Genomic DNA, 21,940 nt, shown 5'->3' on the forward strand with positions numbered 1-21,940 from the left:
TCTGCATTCCTCCCCTAGGACCTCCTGAATCAGAAACCTGGGGCAAGGGTGGCAGGGGACCTGCCTTTTATGAGGGGTCTGGAGATGCTGAGCAGCCCAGTGGCTGAGAACCATTGATCATTTGATACCATTAAGGCTGTGACAAGATTGCCTGAAGGGTGGATTTCTCTTCTGTGAGGACATCAAAGAGGTGGTGACGTGGGTTTTTCAGCAGACCGCTGATGGGGCTGAGGTGAACCAGGTCTTTCCTGCCATCTCCATGCTAAGTGGGGAATTCTTCAGAATTTTTCCCCTAAATCTACACATCTCAGTGAAATTTTAGTAGAACTAGAAAAGAGAAACACCAGGCACGTACCTGTCTGGAGAGGAGGCTCATCCCTTCCTGCTTGGGTGAGAGGGGGACGCGACAAGAGGGAAATGGTTTCTTATCATTGCTTCCAAGACCCTGGCAGAGAGAGCACTGTGAAACAAGACACCACACTGCAAGACCCACTTTCTCTCCAGCACGTGAAGTGCTAAGTGAACTTGAAGGGGTGGAGACCCAAGGGAATCAGGGAAAGGAAGGCAGGCATAGCTAGGAGCATTCAAAGTCCACATAGGTTGAGTCTATGGGGATCTTATTCTTTATTCCTGACTTTAAAATACAAATTCAGGCAGGCAGTTTTTCAGGCCCGGCAGCAAGGAAACAGTTGCTCTAATGCACAGCGGGAGCCAGCCTTCTACCTTTTGGGTTGGGGATTCAGTTTGGCTGAGGACAGTGTTGGTCCTGGACATTCAAACTTGAGAAAGACACTGTCCCTGCCATCAGGGAGCTAGCTGTCCAGTGGGGACAGGGATGACCATGAGTGAGTGACATTTTAAACCATACCACCTGGGGACGTTGAGACCCCCGATCCAGTCCTGGAGGAGTCAGTGATGCTTCCCAAGGGGAGTGACTACAATCAGAAGGACAGGCAAAGCCAGCCAGGGCATCTGCAACCCAGGAGGATGTAGGGAAGGGAGTGGTGGGGACAGAGGGTGGAGCAGGCAGAACCAAAGGATGAGAATGATTCCAGTCTGGAGCAGAGACCAGAAAGGAGGAAGGTGGGACGAGAATGAGATGGGGGCCTGTGGGAGGACACTGCTCTGTGGCACTCTAGGCTGACCGACCTTCTAGACTTCAGCCCGCACGTTAGTGAGGAGTGGAGTTTTGATTCGAATATAGGCAAGGCTGGGGCATCAGCCAGGAGAACTTCAGCTGAAATCACCATCAAAAGATAGAATTCCTAGAGGTAAAATTAATGAGAAATTTGCTAAAACCATGGGAGGAAAACTTTAAAACTCTCCTGAAAGGCATAAAGTTAGACTTGAACAAGTAGAAGGACAGTGTGTGTTCTTGGTTACGATGACTTCACATTATAAACACATTGATTCACCCAAATTTCACACGTATTTAAAATGATTCCAAAAAAAAAAAAAATACCAAAACATTTTCCACATGCATATATACCCCCCTTCCCTCCCCTAACCTCCCACAAAGAGATAGAGAAAATTATGGTAACTCTTAAAAAAAAAAAAAAAAGAAAAGAAGCAAGAATAGCCAGGGAAACCCTAAATAAGGACATCCATGAAGGATATATGGAAAGCTCTATCAAATTTAAAAATTTGCTATCACATGGATTTATTTTTATAGCAATATTGGAAACAATTCAAATTCTCATCATTCACAGACTGGTGGAATAGACCATAATATGTTTACTAAATGCATTACCTGCTAGTCAAGAGAAAGAACAGGAAAGAAAGAGTCAGGTGTCCTGACGAAGAGCGATTTCCAGAATATGTCATGAAAAATCAAGGTGCAGGCTAGTGCATTGGGTGTGCTACTTTTGTGTGTGAGTATAAGAAAAGAGAGATGATAAGACTAATAGCTGCAGCTGGGCAAGGTGGCTCACGTCTGTAATCACAGCACTCTGGGAGGCCAAGGCCTGGAGATTGCCTGAACTCAGGAGTTGGAGACCAGCCTGAGCAAGAGTGAGACCCTATCTCTACTAAAAATAGAAAAACGAGCTGGCCGTTGTGGTAAGTGCCTGGAATCCCAGCTACTTGGGAGGTGGAGGCAAGAAGAATCAGGATCACTTGAGCCCAGCAGTTTGAGGTTGCTGTGAGCTATTATGCCAGAGGACTCTCTAGCCCAGGGGGACACAGTAAGACTATGTTTCAAAAAAAAAAAAAATTCAAAAAAGAAGAAGAATAGCTGCAAAGAATGTTAAATTGTACTCAATAATTTTGGTAGCATTATAACTTTCTGTAGGCTCCTGCATAGAGTAAGATAAAGCAAAGAGGAATCTATCTCAATGTTAGAAGGAATCAATGTTATTCATGTAAGAAAAAGAGGTATTAATTTGAAATCAAAGTTAAGGAGAAAAGAGTATCATTAAATTTGAATTTGAGTATCAATACAGACTAAGCTTTAAGATATATGTATATATTTTTTACCACCCCATATGGAAAGCCCAGAAGCCTGGTAATAATGAGCACCCCTAACACTTACATTTTACTTTCTAAATATTCCTCATAAGGAGAAAATAATGCTCCTCTGTGAGCTGCTAACATGAGCCTGGGATATCTTGTTGCCCCAGAAAATAAGAAAGTTCTCAGTGGCATTGAGGGAATGTGAAGGACACAGACGCCAAGCTGCAGGGGTTCTCACTGAGCAAATTCAGGTTTAGATAAGTATCGAAAACAAATACTACCTGTAAGTGATTGAAAAAGAGAGACAGAAAAAAGAAAAGTAAAAACTCACTTGCCACCACTAAGGTGATTATACCAACTCCTTATTCAAAAAATAGATAACTAAAAAGGGAAATTATTTACTTTGCTTTTTTAAGGATGAACTATTTATTGTTTGTTAATTATAAAAATCTCTTCTTTACAGAAAGATGCCAGCTAATAAATATGAAAGAAAACAGAATTTAAAAATCACCCTTTATCCCAGGCAGAGTGGCTCACACCTGTAATCCCAGAGTTTTGAAAGGCTGAGGTGAGAAGATTGCCTGAGCCCCAAGGATGATGATTACAGGCACTCCAGCCTGTGTCAGAAGGAGACCGTGCCACCAAAAAACTTAAAAAAATGAAAAATAAATAAAATAAAAATAGCCAGTGCAACTCTCCAGTGAAATAACTGCATCAGGCGTGTATAAACAATAGATGAAGAAATCCTTAGGTGACTGGCTGATGGGGAACAGATGTTCACATGGCACCAAAATTCACCTCACAGATTGCAGGTTAATTCCAAAGGGGGAAAAGGCATTTTAAGACGGTGATCAAACTCAGCGTCATTAATGGGTTGCCTTCCATGCCTTGTCATCTGACACATTATGAAATACAGGCTATCACCTAAAAAGCATTCTTGCAAAAATAATTTAACTAGAATATGACTAATCTTTTAGATGTAACTTTTGATTTGCAGGAAATACATTGATGGAGAAAAAAGTTAAATGGCACCATAGTGGAACATGCGAGGTTCAAATTGGAACATTCTAGAGGACAATTGGTCTGTTCTCCACAGAAGGCAAAGAAAAAAAAAAATTAAAAGGTAGGAGGACTCTTCTTGATCAAAGGAGACCAAAGAGATATAATGACCAAGTACATAAACCCTGCCTAGGCCCTGGGTCATGGAAAAGAAGACATGGAGGAAATTCACATACAGACTAACTTTAGATGATAGTAGAGAATTAGTGTTAGTTTCCTTAAACAGGATAATTTTTGCAGAATGTAGGAGAATGTCTATTTTCAGACAGATCCTGCTGATGTGTCTAAGTGTGAAAGGGAATGCTGTCTACAATTTAAAATGATTCAACCAAAATCAAGAGGACAGATACAGCAAGTAAGGCATAATTTTACAAATGCTCCTTGTTCCATTCCATTACCTTTTATGTGTGTTTGCAAATTTTAAGAATAGAAATATGGAAATTAAAAAGAAAAGACAAACTGATTCTTAAGTTTCTAGATTGGGATGTGTTTCGTAATTTACCAAAGAAAAGAAAACATGATAAAACCTGGAGGAGAAGGCAGGGTTGGCAAGTGGATGTCAGTTGAGGAAGAAGGGCTTTCTCCTCCATGCTTTTGCCCTTGTTTAATTTTCCCCTTGCCTTTCCTTCTACCTGGGAGTTAGAGAAGCCAAGATTAGGGTATGAGGCTAGAGGAAGGCCAGAAGGCCAGTCTTCTGACCTTGAACTTGAACCTGTCATTCAACAGAGACCACCAGAACTCAGACTTTCAAAGTTGGTTTAATAGACAGATTTGAGAGCTAAATCTATAAAGAGAAAGCCACACTAATAATGATTTAGATATGTTGGGGAAGGAAGTATCAAGAATGCACCCAACTTTCTGAATGATTCAGCTGGGCAAACAGTGTTGCTATCAGGGAGGTACTCTCCAGGGGCTGGAAAAAAAATCAAGCTTAACAAAGAAACCCATGGAAATCTCTAAGGCGGAGGGCTCCACCTGAATAGTATACTTCCTTGAAGTAGACAAGATTCTATTCCGCAAAAAGAAACCAACAGCTTAAAGTGCTATATCATTAGTCACATGGAAAACACCAGGATGAGCTACCATTGCCTGCCTTTTAGGAGGGGGTTGGAGGTATAGAAAAATGATGCCCCCAAAACATGGTGCTCTGGCATGCTCAGAGCCTTGAGTACTGAATTGCCTCTGACATAAGCCTCAGAACCAACATCTCTCTCCAATCTTCCCCCACCTCATCGCTCCTGTCCTCATCTGTCCCAAAGCATGAGATGAAGCAGCTGTTCTCTGAAGTTCCCTCCTCCACCTAGGAACCAGACCCCCACAGAGAAGAACAATTGCCTTTGATCCCTTCTCTGAAATTTGATTAAACGGAAAAGCTTAAAACCCGTATCACAGAAAAAGAGGCATTAAACGTGACCCCTGCAGCCCAGGTGAACTTTATCCCAAACTGCTGTTTGTTCTCCAGTCCCATTCATTTCCCGAAAAGAATTCCCGTGGAATCTCTGTAAGCTGACCACCCGAGGGACTGTTACCAGCTGGTTAACATACTGGAGGTGGCCAGCGTGAGGAACTGGGCCTACTGTACTGATACATACATATGCATGTCCAGTCTGTAAAAATTAGGTCAACTTAGGAAGGTGGTCCATGTAGGGAGGTGGTCCACTATGGAGATTCTACTGTACTTGCTTAACATTGTCTGAGCACTAGGGCCCTTCATTCCCCCTAAAAATCATTTACTCCAGTACTCCACTTCTGCCCACCCCCAATGAAGAAGGCACTTGCTCCCCACCAGGTTATCGGGCGATTATTCTCCTGCCCTTCTCCCACACTATGCATCTTAAAACACCTTCTTATGCTACTTTCTTCTATTAATCTGTCTTTTTTTAGTTCATCTGCAGCAAACCTTCAGAGGGGGAAGAGGGAAGTTTTCCCTCTTTGCTCCTATAACGAAAAAAAATTATATACATAAATGAAAGGTAATACTAGGTTGTGGAGCAACTGGAACTCTCATTTATTGCTGGAGGACTATGTGAGTCACCATGAAAGTTTTGCGAGCATGTTATGGTCCCTTATTTCACTTCCAAGAAACACAGCTGATAGTATCATTTCTGATTCATCCGAGCAAGTTTCAACTTGCTCAGTTTATTAGTTTTGCTGGAGGGCTTCACTTGTTTCTTGATTTTTGTATATCTCAAAACTTTCTTTCTTTTTTTTTATCTCAAAACTTTCATAATGACTCACGTACAACAATGATACAGACACTTTGAAAACAGTTTGGTGTTTGGAAAGCAATTGGCTGTTGCTTGTAACTTTAGACATACACATACCATGGGATAAGCATCCCCTTCCCGGACACTTCTCTGAGAGAAACAAAAATATATTCACACAAAACCTACAAGCAAATATTTCTAGTGACTATTGTGCAGAAGTTCCCCAAACGGGAAACTGGGAACAACCCAAATGTCCTTCCGCTGGCACATGGCTAAAAATATGGTGTGCCATGGTCCTCAGCGGCAAAAAGGAATGAACTGCTGACCCACACAGCCTGGATAAACCTCAGAAGCTTTATGCAAAGCAACAGAAGCCAACCACTTCATTTTAATGACATTCTAGAAAAGGTAAAACTATGGGGCCTCTCGGTAAGCATAGGGTCGACTACACAGGGCAGGGGGGAGTTGATGTGGCTGGAGGACAGGAGTGATGGGACTATTCTAAATTTTAACTGTGGTGGTGATTATGAAACTACATTTTTCAAAACTCATAGAACTGTCCATTTTAAAAGTGTAAATTTACTGTGTGTAAATTACATGCTTCAATATTTTTTTAAAGAGTAAAAATGCCAATAAATGTGATCTGGCAACCCTGGGCTAAAGTCCAACCACGTTTGAAGGGGGTCAATCAGCCAACAACTGGCAGGGGTTGGTGTCTGACCTTTCCTGATTTTGAAGAGCAAATGGTAAGAACTGCGGAGTGCTGGGGGGCTTATGCAGGAGGGAAAAAAGGCTGTGAGTGATAGGCAGGAGACCGGCTGGGGAAAATTCCTCCTATGGCTTAGGCCAGCCTTATTCCAGTTTTCAATGGAACTATTCATTTGCTAATGCTTCTTGGGGTGCTGTTTATCAGCAGTAATGTTGCCAAGCCCTGAGCCCCAGCTTTGCAATACCTGCAAAAGATTTTTTTTTTGCCTTGATTTGCCAGCAAAATATTCTGAGATCTAGAGTATATATATCATAGGTATATGGAACCCATTAGCAAATTCCCACTTAAGTGGAAAGCCTCATGAAAATGTGCCCTAAAAGTCCTTCTTATGAGGAGGAATAGAGTGATGTGGTGGGAGAACTTGGGGCACAGCATGAATTCTGGGGTTCGGTCCAGGCCGCATCACTAATCCACCATGTCCTCTTGGGTTTCATTGACAAATCTCAGTTTCACCACCTGTCCAATGGAAATAATAGTGGCTCTGAGTAATAAAGAACATTCTGTACGGGTAAGCGATTTGTACACTGAAAAATGTTATCTATGCAGAGAAACAAGGGCCCAGGCGTCAATACCCCCAGACGGGACACGGGCTCCCCCCATCTGCCTCTGGAGCGTTCAGAGCCTTTGTTCCGTCATTTTTACATCTGTGATATGATACTGCCGCCTCCTCTGAAGGATCCGTGGTTCCCACTAATGCAGCCCCTAACAATGGCTTCGATGAAAGAGGTAAGCGAAGAGGCCAGAGGGTCTCCGGAAAGAAAGGAAGCTTGTAGCTTTTCAAGTTCAATGAGGCTTAGGAGGTTGGAAGGCTCTCTGAATAAAGGCCTGTTTAAAAGGGCGCCAAGGATTCAAAGCCCGTTCTTTTCCCAGACCTCTGACCACTTTCAGCCTTCCTGGGGACGTGTGTGTTTACTCACGTCCCCTGCTCCCTTCCCAGGTCATTATTCCACTCCCAAGCCTGGATTCCTGAATCCATGATGACACAAATGGAATTACCTGGAAGGTCTGACTGGGGTCAGCCATCCAACCCAGGGCAGCAGGTGCAGCCCAGGCCTCTATTCCCAGCCCCAGGGACTTGATATATGCAAATGCCAGGGCCATCAGGCCAGGGACAATAGAGCCTGTTAATCCCCCCAGGCGGAGGGAGGGAGGGGACCCTTATCTACACCCCTCCCCCCTGCAAGAGCCCAACTCCAAACGGAGCATCCACAGGAGGGAGACCTTCCAGCACCAGCTAGGGAGGATTCTCCTTCCTGGGACTAGAGCTCCGGTGCTGGGGAGCAGCTCCCGCCATGGGTGTGGGGTGCTGGGACCCTGGGGGTGTTTCCCCTGCACTGCCCAGACAGCCCTCCAGAGCCTCCATTGGCTCCCCAGGGCTTTCTGACTCCAAGAGGCAGTTACTTCTTTATTCCAGTGAAGCAAACCCCAGTTTTTCCTTTTTTAATTGCAGATTAATATGAGGGCACAAAGGATTAGGTTACATTGTATGTATTTGCTAGGTAAAGTCTCTGTTGTAGTTGTGTCCCTAGCCCAGGAGGTGTGTCATATACCCTTACATTGTGCCCATTCCCCTCTCTCCTCCTCTTTCCCACCTCCCCTTCCCCCAGCTTGAATGGAATTGAGTTTTTCTCTTGTGTGGACATGCATTAGGTTGTCTACTGGTAGCGTAGAGTACAGCAAGCCTTGGGTTCTTGCTTCTCCATTCTTGAGATAGTTTAAGAAGTAGAAAACCCCCAGTTCTTACTTTTCTTCGCTCAGAACTCAAGGAGAGTCGTTCCTCCCTTAGGGACTGAGACAGTGTCCCCGCTGCTCAGAGAATCCAAAGTGGAGGGAAGATGGCTTCTATCTGTCCCCAGAGTTTGATTGAAGTCTCCACCTCCACCGCCCTGGGAATCCGGGTTTAGGTCCCACTACTAGGTGGTGCAAACCCCACTCTATGATGTTTCCTCTTTTCCAAAGGACCTATCTGGGTCAGCTGCTGTGCTCTGCCTGGTACTGGGGCACAAAGATGGAAAACGTGTCCTTACTGACATTCAGAAACTGTGTTGCCCCCTCGGGGTGCCTGTCCGGTCTCACAGAGCCGCTAACCCTTCAAAGGGTGTGCGTTTCGCTCTCATGAAAGAAAAAGTGAGATGCACCCTGCATACAGATTAGGGAAGTTTGCAAAATACAGTCTCACACTGTTCAGGTTTTGCCAATATTTCCAGTTCTTTCTTTATCTTCCTCCACCCAGACAGTTTACAAGGCCAGTTGTTTTTCTAAACTGTGTGTTCACTGTTTTCTCCTCAGGTCACACTGGTATCCTAATATTCTCCTCTCTAACATTGTACCAGACTCTCCCTGAATTACATCCCCCCTTTCTGGGCGCTATTTAAAACTGGAGGAAGTAGCGTTAGGGAAATGCTGAGGTTTCCTCCAGGTCCCAGATTCTGCTGCGACTCTGGGTTATGGCAGTGGCCTGGTTTAATCCCCCAGTGTGTGTTTCCGGTATTGTCTGTGACTGTTGCGGTGTCCCAGGGACCATAACTGAGCCTTTCCTACCTAGCAGCCCTTGAGCTACAAGAGGAAACATGTTTTCTTACACCTTCTTCTGTCACTTTCCCCCTCAGCTCTGCGAAGACTGTGGCTTAGACACTACAGCTCTGATGTAGGCCAGAGAAGCCCTAGGCCTGCTGGGACACTGGGTCTGGGACACTGTTACCCCTCCTGGCCCACCTGGCTGTGTCTAGGTTGGAGTCATAGCCGGGCAGCCTCCTGCACAAGGCGCAGGTGGAGAGTGCTGGGGACCTGCATGGTCGTTCCAGAGAACCTGCAGAGATGGGCCAGGGCTACGGCCCCCTCACCCTCCTGCTATGGGGAGAGTCAAATCCTTTACTTTCTAGTGTTCTCAGATTGCAGCGACCATGGAGATGGGAGATAGGAAATCGCCATTAGGTCATTTTTCCTGTCCTCTCGGGGGCTGACACGGGCTCAGTATATGTTCTCCAGTTTTTTGTTCTGGCTTGTATTAAATAATATATGGAACAGGGGCTTCTATTCTTGAGAGAATATTACATATTCTAATAGATTTTCACAGTTAAGAAAGCCTTTTATCTTTGGCCCAAAGTTGCCTTTCTTTAAATTTATTTCATGACTTCATTCTTTGGATCCCCCTTGACCGTGGCCTCTCCCTTTAAAGATGCATTTCTTAGAATCTGTTCTCTGAGCAAGACTCTGGAGCCCAGCCTTTCCGAGAGGGGAAGTAAGTCCAACCCAACCAAATCTGTCCCTCCGGGTGCAAATGAAAGCACTGTGGTAAGCAGTCAGGCAGACCCAGATCCCTGCGGGGGAGTGGTGTGACTGGAGGAAGAGGGTCTGGCTGCCTGTCACGTCGGCCAATATGCAGAGACAGGGGTAGGTCCACCAGACTTTACCGTCAGAAGGCCGGCAATTCTGGAGAACGGTGAGAGTAGCTTCTCCAAGACTGTTCTATTCCTGCATTTTCAAAATCACAGTTTCATACATGAAGGTGCAAAAAGCACATTAACTCTTATTTTAAATAATAATCAGCTTAACTCAGTGACTTATTACAACATCTCTCTTTCCTAAATCAATCCTCCTAAATCTACTTAAGATGGGCATTTTCAGGATGGGGGCTAAGTTTATCAAACAGTACGAAGGGGAGACAGAAGCTAAAGGTCATGTAGGACCTAAAACGACCAGACCAGTGTGTCCTGTCAGCCCTGGCCCGACCGACTCCATCTTATTCTCACAACATGTGCTCTCAGTGGGTCAAAGATTCCCCTGAAATTTTTCTCCAGTTTTTTGATGATTCAAATAATATAAATTGTTCTATTCCATTCAGAAGAGCCTGGCACAGGACTTAGAAACACCTCTTTCCCTTGCTGTGTCTCACAGATGCGTTCTTTTGCACACTACTGACACCCCCTGTTCTTATCTGGACACAAGGGTGGTGGTGAGATGGGAGGAATCAAGGGCTCTAGGAGGTTGTGTTTCCTAAAGCTGTAAGTGAAGGAGTTCTAAGATCCAGGATTCGTCCGTCTACCTTCTTCTTTTCCCGTCCTTCCTCCCTCTTGCCTTCCTCGCTCCCTCCCTCCCTCCCTTCTCCAGAATCGCTGGCCTTCTGACAGTAGACTCTGCTGGACCCATCCCCGTCCCTGCATTTCCATTCCTCAACCTTTCTTTACAATATTATTGAGCACATGACCATAGCAAGGACATTTTTGTCTTCTACAGATATGAAAGAAAATAAGACAAACAAGGTATTAATATTTTGATACACTTATGCTCTGCTGGGGAGACACAACAGTCAAGTAAACAGAGAAATAAATCATTTCAGAGAGTGACAAGTCCTAAGCAGAAAATCAGCTGGGTGGTGGCAGGCAGACTGGGCAGCAGTGGACGGGTCAGGGGACATCAAGAGAAGGAGCTTCCTGACAACTGGTAGTCACAGAAAACCTCTTGGAGGTGACCTTTGAGTTGAATGCTAAACAACAAGAAGGACTTGAAATTCAGGAAATAGGAAAGTCCTTGTGAGGGACATGAGTAGGGAAGTGAGAAGCTGAGAAGTAAGACCAGCATGTGAGTGGCGTGCTGAGCCCGGGGCCAGACCAGCGGCATCAGTGTGGAGTCAGCTGGGCCAGGTTACTGAGTGTGAGCCCTGCTCAGAAAGCTAATCCTGTAGCTTTCCCCTTTAGATGAGTCACGGAACCCCTTTGGGGGCCAGAGGAGCTGTTTACTACGGCTATGTGTCAGATTGCCCCAAGACTCAGTGCCTTAGAATGACAATTGTCATGACTTCACAGTTGCTGTAGGGCAGGAGTTCAAGAGTGCCTTACCTGACAAGTCCAGGTAGGGTCTCGTGTGGAATCTCTATACGCTCTCATCTGAAGGTGTGACTTGGGCGGGACAGTCTGTTCCAAGGGGGCTCATGGCTGTGGCTGACAGGTGGGCTGGTGCGGCCCGTGGTGGGAGGCTTCAGCCCCCCATGCTCTGTAAGATGCTTGAGTCGCCTCGTGACCTGGAGGGCTGGTTTCCTCCAGAGCAGACAAAGCTGAGACAGCTTTTGTGACTGAACCTCGAATGTCACACACCGTTATTTCTGCCATATCCTATCGTCTATGCAGATGGGCTTATGAAGGTGGGAGGGGTCTGCTAATCACAGGGATCCCGGAGTGAGGATCACCCAGGGCCACTCTGGGGGGCTGCCAGCCACAGGCCCTTTTACTTATCTTCATCTGTGCTTAAATGTATTCAATATGAATAATTTCCGAGGTCTTTTCTAATCCTAAAATTTTACAGTGATAATTTCTGTGGGTATTCACGTTCTAATAAGGATCCTGTTTTTAACAGTGTCGTCACAGCTGTGAGCTAACAGCATGAGAAGATGGAAAGAGAATGAAGATGTAAAATGTAGAGTCTCTGGGGCCCCTCAAGTCAGACCATGAGAGACGCTACTTGGCTTCCACTCAAGCTGACACAGTCCTGACTGTAGGAGCCAGGGCCCGAGGGAGGGTGCCAGCCCTTTCTGACTCGCCTAGCTATGATGAACTTTGCAAGATGGAGCCAAGGTCGCCTCTTGCTGTTGCTCCTGGGACTTCTCCAAGCCACACACATACCAATGTTATCAGCAGGAAAATGTTACGAGGGGCATCCTGACAATGTGGCATTGTCCGGTGGGATGTATGATTGGGTTTCGACAAATGATCTTTTATCCTGTTTGTTTTCCCTGGGCCGGTGGCTACGCCTCCGTGAGGCTCCTGGGGCACGTTTGGGAACACCTGCTCTCAGTCCGCTTTGCTGTTCTGTACCCAGGCTTTCTGCACACTCCTTTCCACCCTTGATTGGCACCGTCCTGGCAGTGTCCTGCAGAAGGAATGTTGTTTTAGGGAGGTCCTGATGAGGGGGGTGGCCACGAGTCTTCCCCGTGAGCAGCTGTGATTTGTGGCAAAGAATGTTTCATAGTTGAATTTGCCCCAGCATAGCTCCTCTGTAACTCAGCATGGGATGGAATAATGTTGTAAAAACCCAGAGAAAAGAGAAGGGATATTGTGTGTCAGCCAGGGTTAAGGGGAAAAAAGATCTCTCAAAGTTACATTCTTAAGGCAAGACATCATGGGCTCACATACAGTTTTTCGTCAAACCTGGGTTCCAAACCTGATGATTTATTCTCTCTGTGACTTAGGCCCAGGGAAATAAAATCTCATCTGCCTAGTGGAGATTAATATATTTATTTGCCTAACAGAGGTGTTGTGAGGATAAATGAAAAGGTTACGCTGTAGTTCTTAAAAAGGACTTTTGGACACATTAGCAAATGCAGAGAGGCAGTACACTGAGCTGGGAACAAGGCTTTGCAACCTGCTGTCTCTGGGTTCAAATTTGGAGTCTGTACTTCTGCTGCCACTTAGTTTCATGCTTCTCAAACTCTACTGTGTTCATGAACGACCTGTGGAAGGTGCAGATTCACCTCCACTGGGTTTGGGGTGAGGCCTGGCTGTCTAGGTCTCCCGGTAAGTCCTGTGCCCTGGGGCACACTCTGGGGAGCAGGCGTTACTCTCCTAAGCCAATGTTTCTCAGCTCTGTGCTGCCCTTCTGGAAACACCTGGGAGCTCTGCAGTTTCAATACTTAGCTTGAATCTCAGACCAATTAAATCAAAATCTTCTGAGGATGAACCACAGCATCAGTATTAGTGCTAAGACTTAATTAAGGATTTATTTATCTATAGAATTAAAATAATCATCATCTTCCCCTTAGCACCTGTGCTGGGATTCAAACTTTATAAAGCTACTGAAACAGTCTGTTTCATAAGAAAAGCTATCAAGAATATAAAGATACTATGGCAGGAACTCCATAGCTGCCCACCCCCCTACACTGACCTCCTCCTTAAGTTGACCTAATTTTCACAGACTAGACATACATCCTGTGTACATATCAGTACAGTTGGCCTGGGTCCCTATGTTATAACCCCCATATGTTAACCAGTTGGTTACAGTCCCTTGGGTGGTCAACTTACAGAGGGTCTACTGTATAGTGCTTTTGAGGTTACAGAGCAATTTTTACATATATTATCTTATTTAATTCTCAAGAAACATGCTATGAAATAATTATATATGGAGGGGTAAGGAGGCTGAACAAGAGTCTAGGGCCAGGAGCTATGAGATAGCTGGGACTCAAACCCAAGTCTGGTCACTCATTTCAATAATAACTTTGTGCCTACTACCTGTGGCTCTGCTAATGGAAACTCTCACCTTCCTCCTTGGGATGGAAACCTGCCTGAATGTATTGTCTCCACAAAGGTGAGCTGCCCATTGCTGAATTTCACGTACTTGGCATCGTTCTGGTGCATTGACGTGCAGGACTGTTTTTGTTTTCTAAAGACAGGAGAGTGTGCCAGACACATAACCATGAAAACTGTGTCTGTCCCACCAGCTTCAGAGACTTGCTCAAACTTGGCTTTGGACAGAAGGGCTGTCAATATGGGGATCCACGTAGGATGAAGCAAGAGAAACGACCTTCTGGGTGCAGCGAGATTCCCTTTTGCTCCTCCATTTTAAATGATTAAATAGCCATTTGGGAACAACTGAGCACCCTTGCAGTCGCTCTGACTTGCTCTTTCTCTCTCTCCATCTTCCCCTTGATGAGGGAGAAGAGTGAAAGATAAGGGAAGCAGAAGCAGCTGAGAAGTCCCTTAAAAATATCCTAGGCAGGTGATAGCTACACCCCTTCACTGGAACGCTGAAAAGAAGTTCTTTTTTTTTTTTTTTTCCTGGATTCCTAAAAGGGCACATGGTTTCTCTTTGGTCCAAGGCTGAGGTTAGCCATGGAATTAGTGACCAGAAGTGCCCATGTTGTAAAAATCATGAAAGCAGCCCTACTGGGATGGAATAATTTCAGTTTAGATTTTAAAAACATTACTCTCAAAGATCCCACCAGATCCCACCGGGGCCTGGCATGGCACCCTGTGAAGCTGCTCTCAGGGGATTTAAGGATTGCCACCCTGGAATGCGCCCCTTTCCTGTTCCCAGCCCGATAACTGAGTGAAGAGGCTTTGGGGGCTGATCTTTCGTGTGGCAATTGCACCAAGTAATGGACAGAAAATAGTATTTTGGTTGTAATTAATGCTTTTTTAGCATTGATAGAGACTAAGAAAGTTCTTAGTCATTTTGGGAGAAAAAAGGAATTAAATAAAAATACCTGTGTTATTTGAGAAGCCCTTGGAGCATGCAGCACAGGGGAATTGATCTTCCAGTTGCTGACAACCTAACGTGTGTTTACTCCCCTGTCACGGGCTCAGGGTAACGGATCCAGAGCAGAAGCGCCTGCTAATTTTTTCTTAGAGATCATCCTGATTATAACAATGACATTTGCCCTTCCTAAAGGTGGGGAGATATTAAAACACTTTGGATCATCTCTTTTTGTTCTGGCTGGGTCTTGGGAACACCCCCATGATCAGTTAGTGGGCATTTTGATTAGATCTGGGTGGAGGCTCCATCCTTACAGGTGGGTAGAACTGTCCCTCCTCTCCTAGTAGCAAGACTTTCTGAGAAGGGGGAGAGCAAGCTCTTGGCTCTTTTGATGTGTGGCTCAGTGTTACTGCAACGTCCGATAGGCTGAAGTTGCCCAGCTGAGAGGAAATAATTGTAAGGGCCAGTGTTCTCCGGGCTGAAGAACCACGACCACCGTAAGTCAGAGCTGGTTCTGGACTCATGGTGAAATATCTTCTGCTCGTGGCTGTCTGGAAAAATAAGAATGTCTTTGGGAAAGTATATGCAGTATTTTTTTTTTTTTTGCGCTTTCATGAATTTTCATGTGTATGCTATAAAAGAGCTCTAGTGCTGGGACCCCTGATCTAGTCTAGGTGGGTCACCTACCACCTGCCCTGAGTACGGCCCATCTTCAAAGCCACAAGTGACACCTAAGGACTGATGGAAAATAAGACCCTTCGGTGGATCTGCCAGACCATGGGTCTCTGATTGGTGGGAAAATTAGGAGCAGTGCACACTCTTTCAGACAAGGCAAATTTCCTCACAGATTTTGGACTTACCTCGGGAAGGAGAGAAAAATGCAATTCTTTCCATTTGTGAGATGAGGCCTGGGAGTCATAATTTGAACACATAAGAAATATGATCTTAAGCTGCACCCTAAGCCAGTGAAGTGGGACGTATCAGTTATCCCTGACTGCAGGGCAGCCAGAGTTCCCAAAGGCCTGTTTAATCAAGAGACAGCAGCAGCTTTCCTGCTAACCCGCCAACAGTGACGTCTTTGCAAAGTTTTTCAGATATTTACAGACACAAACCCAGGAGGTCATTGGGAGCCTGTGGAACTTTCTCTACATGAAACAGCCACTGGGGGATTGTGACACAGAAATGGCATATTCTGGCTTATGTTCTGGTAGTGTGTCATTCTCACTATGATGCCGGGGAAGGGGGTTACTGGAGAGGGATAGGGTGGCGGGAAGACTGGAAATGTTGAGACCAATTAGAGGTATTACAGCCATGCACAGAGAGCCTGTGGTGGTCTGGTTGGGTGGGTGCAGGGGACAGAATGAAAGATGGACAAGCGGAGAGGATCTGATGTGGTATGTGTGGCCCCAGCTGTGAGTGCCCTCACTGCTCCTCAGCCCACATCTGAAGTAATGCTGAAGATGATCTCCAGCTCCCCATAGCTCCACCTGTGTCTGAGGGCTTTTACTCAGAACCGCAGAGGACCCCTGTACCCACAGTGCTGGGCCAGGACCACCATCAGAGGGTTCACTGAGCATCTGACTCATTGTCCTGGGAAGCCACCCAACATTGCTTCCAAGCAAGGGACCCCCTTGACAGCTCAAGGGGAGTGAGAGAGCACATGACTACGGAATTGTTATCAGACCACCAGGCCCAAGGGAACAATAGGACAGACTCTTACAGGGGAGTACCTGGATCCCCAGCTGAGAAGTGACATTCTGTGGCATGGACAGCCCTGTCCTTCATAGCATGGAATATGCTTCAGTGAGCCTCAGGCTTGGGGCCTGGACCTGGAGCTTCAGCAACTCCTGGCTGGTTGTTAGCCATGTAGACATCTAGATCCGAATGCCTGAGCCTTGCCTTGGAAATCCGAGCCCTGCTAAGCTCACTAAGTGACTGGGTGTGTGCTGAGATCTGGGGAGCCCTGAGCCCCATGATGCCATGTCTGAGGCCAGGAATGGAAGTAAACAAGCTCGGGGTCTCTCAGCAACCCTCCCAGTAACCCACCTTGGGAATTCATGCCTCCTGTTCCTGAAAGTTCAGGCTCTCCTGGATGAGAGGTTCTGATTGCTGGGGCACGGGGGGCAGTCCCACCACCTTTATCACCGTAGCTACCACCTTGCAATCACAGGCTTCTTATACCAGTAGGTCAACAGGTAAAGAAAGGAAGGGCTGTGCACCCTAGTTATTTTGGGGACTAGGATTTCTGTTACCTAATGGGGACAGGAAGGACTATGTGAGGAACACCAGGGAATTGGAGCAGCCGCAGCCTGGCAAGGGTGCAGTGGCCAGGGGTTCAGACCCCATCAGGGGGAAAGGCCTGGGCCAACCCCCATCCCACAGCAGAGATTCTGGTTGAGAGAGAGGAATCTGGAATGGGCGCCAGGGGAGTGTCTCCACCGCGGCAATGGAGGCAGCATGTCCCTCTTCACCTACTGATGTCTTGTTTGTTTGTTTGCAGAGGAACCATTCAGTACCCTGGAGAGACAGTAGCAAGGCAGAGTGAACTCAGCATGGTCATAACAGACCCTGTCTGTGGCCCAGCCATAACCCTCGGGCTGGCTAGCTCAGTGTGCTTGGCAGGACTTCTTACCTGGATCCCTGACTTGCCTGAGATCTTTTTCTGGAACTGTGGAAAGCCACTCTGCTGTACGTGTGACAAGCTGGAAGTGCTGGGAATTACAGTCCTCAGCAGCCACTCCCAACCCCTGAAGGATGGGAGTTAATGTATAAATAGCACAGCTTTCCCAACCCTTGAGTGGGTAGTTTACACTATTTCTTAGAATTTCCCCTTGGAATTAAGCTCTAATTGCCCCCCAAGGCAACTGGGTTAATGAGGAATCTGTACCAGCCAGAATCAAATCAGAAGATTGAACCACATAGTAATTTGAGCAGGAAAAGTTTAATATAAAGAAATATGTATTATATAATTACATAACTATCATATAATTGTCTAATATTACATTATAATCTCTTCTTTTGTACTATGAAAGGGGATTTGGAGTAACAAGGGATTGGGAAGTACAATATAAAGAGACCCCTGAGGAATGAAGGAATAGCAGACAGGAGGAACAGCTGCTACCCCCCGGGGCTGAGGCAGGACACCCGGAGAAGCAGGAAATCTGGAGAAAGAACCCCTCACTTTACCCCTGGATCACTGGATGCGGAAGCAGTCCCTGAGGTGATGTGCCAGGCGCCCTAGGAGGTGGTAAATGCTCTACACTGGGATCCACATTGTGTGGTTTCTACCATTTGTCTCTCTTCCCATCTTTCTCTTGCTCCCAGACCCTTTCCAATGCCTTGTGTATTTAAAACCATTTTCCTTCCACAAAGGTCCTTCCTTATGGATAAAATTTTAACTTTAAAAATTATTTTAATGATAAAATAAAACTATAGTCCAGAAAGAAAGAGGGAAGAGGAGGAAGAGGGGAGGGGAGGGAATCAGGAGGAGGGAGGGTATTGGGTGGGACCTCATCTATTGTGCATAATGCGATGGTACATTTTAAAACTATTAAGCATAGAGTATAAATGTCTTCCCACAACAAATACGTAAGTGAGGTGCTGGTTATATTAACAAGTTTGATATAAGCTTTCCACATTGTATATCAAATTAGCACATTGTACCCCATAAATGTACACCGTTGTGATTTAATAAAAAATATTAAAAATCAAAATAAAATAAAAATTATCTTACACTTTATTAGCCAATTTTAGGAATAAAAAGTAAAGCATTTGACTTTTCGTTTTCATAATTTGTTCTTTTGTTGGGACCACAATTCTCAGTCTTAATATGTGACAATTCTGATGTGACTGTTGGAAAGTAACAAGTGGATCACCAAGGGGAGAAGGCAGCTAACTTTTTTCAAAACATTGCACTGCCATTTATTCACTCTGACTTTAAGTAGGAGCCCAGGTAGGGATGTACTGCAGTTGTCCAGGTGACACATGGTGGTGGCTTGGTCTACAGAGATGGAGGGAAGAAGAGGAGAAACAGCTGTGGTCAAGGCACACTTGGGGAGTGGAATCAGTTTAAGTTGGTCTCTGGTTACATTTGCAGAGCACGGAGGATGCAGAAGGCGTCAAGAATGGTTCTTGGGCTGCTGCTGGTTTGAGGTCTATTTTCCTTGACCCCTGGAGAAAGAACATAATGAGTTCCAATTGGGACATCTTGGAGCCTGTCCATGTGGAGCTGTCTAATGGTCAGCTACACTGTAGGGAGAGGGCCAAAGGCTCAGACAAGGAGCCTGAGCAACAGGAAAAGTCCGGTGACAAACACACAGGTGCTGATTGAAACCACAGAAGTGATGGAACCAGGGAGAGTGCACAGAGCAGGAGTGTCCAGCCCGCAGCCCTGGACTGTGTGCTGATTTTGTGAGGACTACTTCTGCTTATCTGTGGGGTCGAATATCCTGAAAAGTATGCACAGACCTTTTTGGTTTTTTGCTAAACAGATTTTCTTAGTGTCTGTGTATTTAATGTATGGCCCAAGCAACTCTTATTCTTCTAATGTGTGACAGAGAGGGGAAAAAAACGTTAGACACCCTTGCTATAGAGTGAAGAGAGGAAAAGAATGGGGGGTGATCCCTATGCAGTTCCAACATTCAAAGTAAAAATACATTTAAGAGAAAAATATCAGGTTGCCAAAGTGGACACCCCATGTTATATAACTTTTGTGAAAAAATTATCTTATGTTTGTAATTAGGGTTGATTTTCAGCAGGTACATACAGAAAGCGTGACCACCAACACACCTTGGTTAATGCCTATGCTACAGTATTTTGAACATCACTCAATTATACTTTTTTTTTGTTTTAAGTTCATTGAGGATATGAAGAATTAGGTTATACTGTTTACAGTTGTTAGGTTACACTGTTTACATTTATTAGGACACACTGTTTACATTTGTTAGGACATAAATATAACCTTCTTATAGTTGTGTCCTGCCCCCAAGAGGTGACCGTGACCCCCGTCCTCCTCCCTTCTCCCTCCTCCTCTCATGCCCTCCCTTGTTTCCCCACTTCCCACCTTGACTCGATTTGAGTTTTTCACTTATGTGGGTATGGATTAGATCTTCTACTGGCTTCAAATTAGAATTGAGTACACTGGATTCTTGCTTCTCCATTCTTGTGATACTTTACTAAGAACAATGTGTTCCAACTCTATCCAGGTTAATACAAAACATGTAAATTCTCCATCTTTTTAATGGCTGAATAGTTTCCATGGTATCCTTATACCACAACTTGTTACTGAATTCTTGGTTGTGTTGGTGGGACTACAAACTAATACAACCTTTTTGGAACAAAGTATGGAGAATTCTCAAAGAACTCAAATTAGACCTCCCATTTGATCCTGCAATCTTATTCTAGGAATGTACCCAGAAGAAAAAGAATCATTTTATCATAAGGTCATTTGCACTAAACGGTTTAAGGCAGCCCAGTTTACAGGGGCCAAAATGTGGAAACAACCTGTGCACATTATTTTTTAAAGAACTGGAAGGACAAATAGTCATTTTCTCTAGCTGATGGGATGAAGGATAACTTTCCTAGTTTTCTTTTTATGTCTCTGTTTTCTATTAACAAGTCTTTTGTACTTTGTTTCTAGAACTTTAGTGTGAGGGCTGAAGTATGCTTAAAATATAAGAATTTGAGCTTAAGTTCATTATTCTTAAACCTACCTGATCTTCAGAATCAGCTGAAGAGCTTTTGTACAATGACTAATGTCTCAGGCCCCAGACCAGATGTGGGGATCCCAGTCTCAGGATGGGTGGATCAGTCAGCAGTGTTACCCCAAGAATTCATGGTTGAAGAATTTGGGGACTATCTGGACTGAACTGTTTCTGACATTCAGTCTGTATGTTTCATGATGTCTGTGGCAGAATGGGACATTGAAAAAAAATGGCAAACAGAATAAGTTTCTAATTTGTAAATGTTAATTGATCTGAATTATAAAATTAGCTAAAAGCTTAAATGTTGAATAAAGGTCAAATTAGGAGATGATTATTCTCATCATAAAAACATTCAGTGTGAGATTTCTTTAGATAGTAAATCTCTCAAATGTATTCAGTTTTGTAGGTGAATTAATTCATTATGTTTAGGAATCTGAAACCTGAACCCTAAACCCAGACCCAACTGGAACCACATGGCAGGTCCAGGCCGACGCTCAGCTACAGCCATCTAGAATTTGGAATAAGCTGAAATGAAGAATCAGATCTTTAACAAATGGTCCAAAGCATCTGTGTTCATTGCACTGAATTTTAAAGATGTTGAAAAAAACTTTAGATTCCAACTAAAAAAAGAGAGAAAATATGTTGCTATTTTGTGTTAATGACAGTTAAATAAACTAATTTAAGAGGATGGCTCCACAAACAAACACAAAAATCCCCAAACAGAAACCACAGACACTCAAGACTGCCCTCCAAGGCAGCCTCAGTTGGCCCCATTTGGCTTGTCAGCTGCAAAGCTTGGGAGTGAGACCCCGCATGGGGGGTGCTGATTAGCACCACCTGGACAGCTTTTTAGAACTATATCCCTACCTGGTTTCTGCCTAGATCCAGTAAATCACAACTTGCACACTGGGAGCCTAGTCGCTGGATTTTTTTTAAGTTCCCCATAGCAGAGAGAGGTCTGGCCTAGGGAGCTGGAGCCAAGGATGGCTTCACTGGCCTGGGACGTGTGCTGTTACACAGGGTCCTGCTCAGGACAACACCATTCTTGGTTTAATGTTCCACTGCGATCTTGTCATCTTGAAATTCTTAATTTTACCTTTGAACTTCCATTTTGTAAGTAAAGTCCGTGGGACAATGTGAAGGAGAGAAACAAGCAATCTGCTGCCCAGTCTGTGTACATGGTAGGAGACACGGTCAACTAAGGAACTCATGTTACGTCTTTTCTCAATTTATATTACTTCCCTGTGTTAGCCAACCATTTATGTTGAAAATAATGACATCAAAGGGAAGAAAACGTTCCTTTTCCTTCCAGTTCTTCCTCACTCGTCAGGCAGCCATAGGTTGAGCCGTGCAGCTTCCCAGCACCATGACACAGACAGCTGAGTGACTTGTGTGGGGTTTCCACTGTTTTGACAAGAACAAAATGCTTATATATGTACAAGCTAAGAAATACTTCATGTGCGATTTTGGTGATTTCTCATGTGAGTTAAATACCCTTACATTTGCATTTTAGTTTTGTTTGTTTGTTTGTTTTCTGAGACATGTCATCCTGTGCTGCCTGGGACAAC

This window comes from Otolemur garnettii, unplaced genomic scaffold (genome assembly GCF_000181295.1).
Source record: "Otolemur garnettii isolate 467f Iridium unplaced genomic scaffold, OtoGar3 scaffold00046, whole genome shotgun sequence".
NCBI lineage: Eukaryota > Metazoa > Chordata > Mammalia > Primates > Galagidae > Otolemur > Otolemur garnettii.